The sequence below is a fragment of the Octodon degus genome, unplaced genomic scaffold (genome assembly GCF_000260255.1).
Source record: "Octodon degus isolate 3935 unplaced genomic scaffold, OctDeg1.0 scaffold00068, whole genome shotgun sequence".
Classification (NCBI taxonomy): domain Eukaryota; kingdom Metazoa; phylum Chordata; class Mammalia; order Rodentia; family Octodontidae; genus Octodon; species Octodon degus.
Window position 1 is genome coordinate 9,944,739 of NW_004524644.1, and position 9,917 is coordinate 9,954,655.

At 34.9% G+C, this 9,917-nt stretch overlaps 1 pseudogene; it reads right to left on the bottom strand.

The window, feature by feature from the left end:
• Window positions 1–336: 336 nt before the first annotated feature.
• Window positions 337–9,917, bottom strand: part of LOC101560348 — a 36,277-nt pseudogene continuing 26,696 nt past the window's right edge.

Genomic DNA, 9,917 nt, shown 5'->3' on the forward strand with positions numbered 1-9,917 from the left:
TACACCCGACCTAAATAAAAATCTTAAAATTAGTGAGTACTGTAAAATGTTGTGTTTCTAAGGCATCAGGATCCTGGGAAAGCTCTAAAATTTGGTTTAGAAATGAAAATATATGTTGAATATCAGATTTTACATTTACTGTTTTTGTGCACACCCTTCCCTGCATGACAATCTAAGCCTTGTGCTCTGTGGCCAGCTGGCACCAATTCTTCACAGTGTAGAGGGAAACACTCTCATATGACAGAAGACGCACTAGGCACCCTGTCTGTTCACCTGAATAAAACAACTAGCAGGGCTGTCTGGCTATGGGACGGGCAGGAGTACACCCTGCCTCAATCAGTTCATTGCAAACAGCTGGATGTCCTGTGGGTTCCAGTAGAGGACTGCTGCTGAGTTGTAGACCAGAGACCAGACAGACATATGGAATTAAAAACTCCTCAGGCTGCTCCTCTTCCACATATTTGAATTTCAATTCTGGAAATTTCTTTAGTCTGTCTTTGGGTAGTGCAACAGCCCCTTGCTTACTGATTTACAAGACCTGTTCCACTGATAGCTCAGCTCTGACTTGTAAAAGCCTTGAGCTAAAGAAGGTAATCACCAGATCAATAATTTGCATTATATCCTCAAATGAAGAATGAGGTCAAAACTGTTCAAAAAATATTCTGTTTGTAAAGCAGTGCATACACCAACTTGGGGTTGTGGTGGAGAGAATTTGTCAGGCAGGAATTGATAATTTCTAACATCATTTGCATCACTTTCTCAGTAACACTGAGATCCTGTGGATAATCTAGTAGAGAAACATCACTGGAACTCAGGGAGACTCTCATGGACCGTGTGGCTTGTCCCAGAATTTTGTTAGGATTTTTAGAGAGCAAAGCAAACTAATAATCCTCTTGGCAGATTACTGATGGAAAGAATGAAACTGTGCCAACATATTTCCTAAACTATTTGTGTGAAGGTACTTGTCTCTTGTCCTTGTCATGTTGTATAGACTGGTGCTTATTACAACCAGAATCATGAGATGCCCCAGTGAAATTTCAGTTAAAAACCTGTTCTGAATACCAGGTAATATTTTTTTTAATATCACTTCCTGAATGGACCTATTTAAGCCATCATCTTCTTTGAGGATCAGCAGTATTATGAGGGCCATATGCACATGGTATGAATTTCTTCCTTCGACACGATATAAAATCTCAAGAATTGGTAAGACTAGATTTTTCATGTCTGTGCAAGCCAGTATGTATGTTCTGACGTTACTGTTCTGATGAAGCAGTATGTACAAAAAAGTGTTGCTTGGTCAGACATCTGCTGTCACACAGGGCTGTGGACAAGCTGTTGTAGTTAATCTGGAAAGTGTGTGGAACTGAAGAGGGAACGGAGCAGCTATCTTGTGTGTTCTTAAAGGACATAGTGGCCTGTGTGTAGGGATCTGCTGCATCTGGAGTGTCTGTCAGGTTAGCCAGCAGCAGCAGAAGCAGAAGACTATGGTTGGTGAGAGCAAGGGGACGCTCTGCAGAGGCAGCTGCCTCGCTGCCCACACCACCCACGGTGATGACCGTCCAGAGTCCAGCAAAATCTTGAAAGAAGTCTTACTCTGTTTTTAAAGATAGGGAAAGACTTGAGATGGTAAAAAACTCTCCCAAGGCTATGGAGCTGATCAACTTGCAGTCAACCTTGAGGCCAGCTATGGTCTTCTTTTAATATTATATAGAATTTTATATGTTTAAAACAATAATAATAATAAAAATAGCATTTTCTGTCCAAAACTTGAATTTCAACTGCTATTTCTTAATTTTCAGTTTTCTGCTCCCACCATGTTACAAAATGAAAATTGAAGTTAATGTGAAGTCTCTAAGAACTTTTGATTTAAAAATTATTTTAAATATATTCTTTTATGTGGCTATACTCCTGCTATCTTAAAATTATAAGCAGATATTTTATACTGCAATAATATTCTTAGAACATATTGTCTGAGTCACTTTCCTTGGACCTGAGGCATAACAAGTGGGGCTTAGTTTACAGTAGGAGGATTTTATTTGGGTTCACAGTTGTCAGTCATGGTTGACTGAGTGCCACAAAGAAAACAGCTTGGCCATGGGGCACACTGAAGGAAACGTTCCTCAGGGTGTGGTGACTAGGAAGTAGGAAGCAAAGGAAGGAGCAAGGGAGAGAGACAGGAGCATCTCATGACAGCTCTAGCCAGGCCCATCTGGTATGCATCCCCACACAGTTCATTCACGTTCCTAAAGTGAGTGTTTGAGGCTCTTGGGTGACAACCCGATAAAACCATGTAAGTATTGATCCCAAGAAGTACACTGCCTAATTTTTATTTTGACTCAGAAATTGATTTCTAGTATGACGGAATTCATATTTCTGTATTACACAGTTTTTTTACATAGGTATGTATTCTTTGTAGGACAACTACTTTTGCAAGTCTGGGAACTAACTTCAGAAATTTAAAATAGCAATTTTATACAGCATATATATATATATATATATATATATATATATAGTTAAATTTTTATTTGTGCAAGTTTTCTATTAAGAAAGTAGCCTCTATTAGCTTTATTTAGCTTATTTTCCAGACAAGAGTGAGTAAAAAATTCAAATCACATGAACTTTTAAAGTACTTTTAAATCTTCTGAGATCCAATATCTTCTCTTTTTAAAAATCATATTTCATGTCCTTTTAATTAGAGTGAAATGAAATGCTCAGAGTTTATAACCTGAACACAACCATATTTTAAAAATCATTTAATACACCATTATATATTAATCAGGGGGATTTAAAGGCAAAGGCAAATACTCAAATATGTAAATGCATGGACTACCATGGAAATCATACGGTAATAGAGTCAGAACCTGAAATGATGTGTACATCAATCATAACAATAAATTCTACAGGAAGTCTACTCAAGAAAGAAGTTCCTGCTAGTTCAAAGGTTATGAATACTATAGCTGATTGTGGCTCAGCTGCGGAGCAAACAGACTTTAGTATCCAAACAAAGTAAGGTACAATCAACCATTAATATGTACAGAGGTTGGATTCCTCTTTATTTTAAAATCATGCACTTAACATTTTGCTTATTTATGAATCAAGGTGAGATTGGAGATTAAGATCAATAGCTAATAGTCCTTTGTATACCATCTTTATTATGTTTAAAGAGAATAGAAACTTTTAAATCATTGAAGATGTTACAGAATTTCACTAAACAAAATAATAGGAATTCAACAATGGTTGTTATACTGTATATTGTTGTCTTCAAATTAGTTGTTCAGATTACCAGATATAAGCATGCAAAAGCAGTCAAAAAATTAAACAGAAGAAAGAAATTAAGTGTTAGCTGTTCCTTTCAATAGACAAATAGAGATCAATAGTGCAGTTATCCAAGCTATCTTGCACATTTTTCCATTTCTTCATTTTTTCATTTCTCTTTTCCCTTATCCCAGTTCTTCCTTCCCTTGCAACAGTTTCTTTCTTATTCACAGTATCCTCTGTACCTTTCTGATTACTTGCTCTTTCAGCTTCTTACACTATGGAAACAATACAATGTTTACACAGGTAGATTTATTTCTCTTATGAGTATGATTTCTAGTTGCATCCATTTACCTATAAAAGTCTCATGTTTATCATTCTTTATAGCTAAGTAGTATTCTATCACATAGAAACATCACATCATTTTTTTATCCCTTCCTCAGTTGACAGGCATCTGGGTTGTTTCCATGATTTAGCGATGACAGATGGCCCTGACATATATGAGTGCCTATATATCACTGTTGCATGATGTTTTCAGTTCTTCTGGAAAAATAACCAGGATGAGCAATTCTGTATTATCATGTTGATACATCTCTTTGGGTGATGCTATTCCACAGGAACCAAATTCATGGCATCTGGTACATCACATCTATAGCAGTGAAAGTCTAAAGAACCTATAGACTTCAAACTATATCTCACCTCATGAAATCACAAGTAAGCTTGCCAAGCTTATTTGCTCCTACGTTGTTAAAACTGGTCATGGGACCAGCCAGATAGCGCAGCAGACTACACGTCTGCTTGGGCAGACACAGGGACTGGGCTTTGATTCCTGGCATGCTGCGCCAGCTTCACCCCTGGGCTGTGCTGAGATGGTGACTGAGACTGGGCATGGTGGTGTGCACCTATATCCATAGAGCTCAGGAGGCTGAAAACAGGACAGTCACTATGAGTCCACTTTGTGTAGTGATATCCTTTAGACTTTGTACTAAATACATTTTTTTAAAAAAAGTTGTGAATGAAGTTGATGAAAGTTCACAAATGAGCAATGTGTGTTGTGCTAGAAGCACAAAACAGAAAATGAGGATGCCTTATAGCACTTAAAGGTAACTTTAAAAAGTATAATGGAAATTTTTATCAAAATTTTTCTCTCCTGGTAAGAATTAACAAAATGCCAGTATTTATTGCAATCTATTTTAAAGACCTCAAATACTTTCCAAGTGCTTGGTTCTTGAATGTTTCAATCCATTTCTTTTCTGACAGAAATTTAAGGTACCTATACTAGAATTTCCATTTAGTATTCTTTCATAATTTTTAGATGATATCAATCAAATATTTTATAAACTTGCTAACATTGACATTTACTAATGGTGTGCTGTAGTCAAGGTTGGCAAGGAAATAGATTTAACACAAGACACAGAATTCATAGGATTATTTTATAATATTCACCCAAAATGTTAAATGCTGGAGAGTCAAGAAGATCTGTCTCTGCACTAGAGACCCAAAGAATCCAGCTGAGGATGTGGACCATACAGCAATGACTTTCATGAGTTCAGCTGAAGACCTAGAGTTGATGGCCATGTCCTGCATGAGTACAGCAGGAAGGCTAGACCCCTTGATGATGTCCCATGCACATATGTATCAAGGATCTGCACTGGGAAGGCCCAAAAAGTGGTAAAAGCCATTCTTTACCAGCAAGATGAAGGAGCTGTGCCAGCAGGCTGAGGAGCCAGGCAGCAGTGCTCAAGCTAAGGACCAGAGCTCCTCTGAAGGGAATAGCCATCCTCAGCAATTGCAAGCACCGAAGCTCCTCTGAAGATGAGAATAGCCAAGTTCTTAGCAGAAAAACCAGCATAACAGGCCCCTCCAGGAGAATCAACAGCACCATCTTCCCCTCTGGTTCTCCTTTTCAGTGGTGGAAACAATTCTTAGGTGTGCCCTCCCATCCCAGCGCCATGCCAACTCAGTTCAGCTGGGGGTTAATCCATCATCTGGTGGTTATCAAGAATATGTGACATTATCTGACATGTTACTTATTTCAACATCTGAAAGATAAATGTATGATTTATTGGCAATATTAACTGACATATTAGTTTGTCATAGGATAGATAAATAATGTAAGACTATCTTTACAGGAAATCTTTATCCTGTGGATTGAAAAAGAAAAGGTGGAAATTTGCTCTTACAATATATGATCAGCATCTGTAATTATTCTAAAGAGAAAATATTGGATGAAATAAATGAACATGACAGAACTTTACCAACATTTTTGTAAAGAAATGATTATTAAGGTGACAAAGAGATTTTTTCTTTTCTTGAGATATTTTATTAAAAGATATAATTTAAAGATAGCTATAAGATTCTAACGGTACAACCTAAAGCCTATATACAAAATTCTTTCAGTTCATCATAAAAGAAGACTAATTGAGAATACCAAAATACTTTGCGTAAAAGAACCAGATATATCTCATTTAAAACTGTGTTCATATTTAATTTGTATTTATTTTTGTTTCACATCTTTTTAAATTAAAATTATTTATATAGAATAATAACTTTCCTCCTGGCAGATTCACACACATACATATCTTTGTCCATTTTGTCCCACCATTGCCTCCTGATCATCCCCCTTGACTAATTTTATATTAGTGAGGTTCTATGTGTGTATTTTCCTCATCTTCATCTCCTCTGCAACCTGTATTTACAGCGCATTTACCTATTTCTATTCCAAATATCTTGTCTAATAGTAGTCTCCCTTGTACTTTCAGGTCACTCTTATTAGAATGCTCATATTAGGAAGAACGTATGATATTTGTGTTTCTGAGTCTGACTTGTTTTGCTCAAGATGATCCCTAGATACATCCACTTTACTTGAAAATAACACAATTTCATTCTTTAATCCTAATTAATATTCCACTGCATGCATATATATATATATATATATATATATATATATATATATAATTTAATTTTTCCTGTCTTCATCTTACCTATTTAAAATCTCTGTCAGTCACATGGATATTTAGAGTCAGGGATTTATGAACCATTTAAATAGTTTATTTTAGCATTCCTACCTAAACCCTTAATTTTGTGAAAATATGAGGTTTTTCTACTTTATATTTCTCAGATCTCCTGAAAGACCAAAAGCATTCTAAGAATTTTGCATTTCGTGATTGACTCTCTGGTGACGCATTCAAGTCTCTTTCTCTGTCATCGGCTTTGGAACTTTCCCACATAACATTTTGGTACACGAACACATATAGGAAAAAAGGGGAGCAGGCTCCTACACTTTCAGAGTAATTTTTTCCCCTTGGATTTGGAATTTTTATGTAGCACCAGTTCAGAAGCAGATTCCTGAGGTCAGCAGCCTCCTTCTTCCCTCCTCACAGATGCCTTTGTTTTCTACTTATACTTAAACCAGTAGTGAAGACATTTTTGCATCAAGAGATTTTCACTTTGTGGCATTTATTCTACTTAGTTTTTCTTTGAGTTCTCAGATTTCTAAGTGAAACAAACTACGATTTTATAGTTATTGAAACTGTAGGTCTATTGGTGTGAATAAACTATGAATCTTTGTGAAATGTTAGTCTGAGTCAAATGTAAGAGCACTACATACTTATATGTGCTAATGCAAATGTCTTCAATGAAATAATACTTCAAACTAACTTCTTGGAGGTTTTCTTTTTGAATAGTATCAGTAAAGCAATGATGGTGAAAAATGATAGCCCTATCAAAATAAGAGTAAGATATTTTCAGTAGAAAAAGCTTCCATCACATTGGTTTACTTCAATTATAAAAAAGTACATTTATGGAGAAAAATTATATGTCAGAACTGAGTCTCAAAGAGGCATTTTTGTCATATTTTGCGATCAAGCAGATAAAGCCATGATTGAATTCCACAACTTTGTCCCTTCAGGGTACATTTGACCCACCTAATCTTTTGTTGTCCCATCTTAGCATTCTATTCTTCCCACCAGTCTACCTCAGCATCTTACTTTGTCTCTTTTATTAATCAGTCCCGTCATTGGATATCACTCTAAAGCTACGTGGAAATATACATGGTATTTCTGTAGCATTTATTTTATTTAAAAATAATATCTACTCAGCAGTGTAAAGATACCAATGCAAGAGTATGCATTCTAAGACATTTAAATATTTAAGATGACATTATGATTAAAACATGATAATTCTAAAATGGAATTAGCTAAACCTTATTAGTTGCCCATATCATGGTAGGTACAAATCCAAGTTCACCATGATAGATTGATTTAATAAGTTCTAATAAAAATTTGGGGACATAAAATCATATTTTATTACAAGCATTGTTTGACAGATAAGAAAATCTATCTAAAGAATATACAGCTCTAAAAACTTATCTAAGATCTACAGTTCCTTTGCCACTGGGTTATTACAGACTTCTCTAACACCTAAGAGTTTAAGTCACGTACTATCCTGCTTTCATCAATAAACCAATTCATTTGAAAATACTAATAAATGTAAATTGTGTGTCTACTGCAATGATTTAAAATCAGTGAACCAGTTGAAATGGAAATGAAACAGGGAATAAAAAGGAAAGGAAGGAAGAAAGGAAGGAATGAAAGAAGGAAGATAAAAGGGATTTAAAAAGAGAATGCAAGGGATAAAATGGAAACAAGGCTTTGGACAATGGGAAGAGAAAGAAAAGTTGAAGGGAAGGGAGAGGAAAGGGAAAATCTCCAGCAATAGTATGTACAGGTTCCTCCCATGATGAATGTGGTCATTATGTATGGCAAGCAAGTACTAATAACCACATTATTAAAATTCAAAATAGGTAACATTACATGAACAAAGTAAATGGTAAAGATTTTTAAGATCAATTTTGTTTCATTATGAGATTACAAACTTATAAATATTTAGATTTAGTCTTGCTTGGGTTGTTTAGTCAGAGTAAATATGCATAATTTTATGTGATCTCTTATTTTTAGATAAATATTATTTATCTGCTGCTGACAACCTATTGCTCATTGTCAGCAATCCTGAAATTTATTAACCAGTTATTACACCTTGAACTTGGCACAAATTGTGGGTAAATTTAGTGAATAAATTTTGCGTCATTATTTGATCACCCAATTCCTAGTCTGTGGGGCATTGACCACCACAACAGAAAGCAACAAAAGTCTATATTCTCAGGGTCAGATCTTACATTAGCTATTGATCACTACCATGTGTTCAGTTCTGGAGAGGATCTACCAGGATATACTGAGGCAGAAATTGTTTTCCTATCCAAGCTTTCTTTTATAAAGAGATGAAATATATCAATATTGGGTATTTCAAAAATATGAATAACCTTCCAAATACCTATGATTAGAAATAGAGAAACAAGTTTCATACACCTTGCCTTCTGAAGACTTTCATCCATAGAGATCCCATGCAGGAGTATCTTGCCATATTTTTCACTGAGCAAAGCAAGGTGACACTGAAGAAAAACAAAATTATGGGTTGAAAACCCTTAGTCTAATCAGCGACTTACAAATTCTTACAGTACTTGCTATAATACTGTCTACATAAAAATCATTCAATAAAAATGCATCAAATTGGATATTGTATCTGTCCTTGAATACACAGGAAGAATTAATAATTCAGATGATAATGAAAAACTCCAGAATTTGAGGTAGGACTGTTACAGACTACAAATGTAAAGTTTAAATATTTGGTGTTGTGAGATTAGTATACTAGTCCCAGTCCTCTATCTAACACTCAAATTAAACTTGTGTAAGTAATTAACCTCTGGGTAGCCAAGTTTGCTCATTTGTAAAATAGTTAGAGGAAGTCTCACAACTACCCACCACGCATATTGAGATTCAATGAGATAATCTTTTAAAGTGAGCTGTTAGAAAGGTGTTTAAAATACTTTAAAATTTCCTAATCTATTTTCATCTTTCATCATGTATATACAAAATTTAAATAATGCAAAATAATTTTATTAACTTTTAAAAATTTAGCTTGGACAATTATCTATCCTGAACAAATATTTGTACAGGAAAAAAGTCAAAATGTAGTACTAAGTAAGTATTAACACTTCTGTGATGTTTTATGTGTGTATTTTAAAATTTAATTTAATTTGTTGGTACATGTATATAGGATATGGGGTTTGCATTCCTCGTGGGAAGCTGGTACATAAGCATAATACACCTTAATTCCTATTTTCATTCCTTTCCATATTTCTTTGATTTATCTGTCTCTTGTTTTAATTTATTACACTTTTTTTAAAACAAATATTTACTTGAGTGTATGACAGTAATTGTATGACAGGTCAGGCAGTAAATATTTAGAAGACCTGTAAGACTGGCATTCTAAGCGTGACCCTAGTATTACACATTGCTCTCTTTAGTGAAGCAGCTTAGTTCACAGGTATCAGCATATATAGTTAGTCAGGGTGAAAATCCTACCAATTAACTGCTAGTTTCAAAAACCTGATGAGGATTCTCAGGATCATTGTCTTACCCGTCTTCTGCATATAAATGTATGGCTTTGCCTTTGTCACGTTTCCCAGATTTTCTCCTTGCCCTCTCTTCGTTGTTTACTCCTTAAATTATCGCTTTCATTTTAATTGTCTTATACCTTTCTATCTTTATTATTTCTTTTGAGTTCTTATACTAGGAAGACTATATGATATTTACACATGTGGG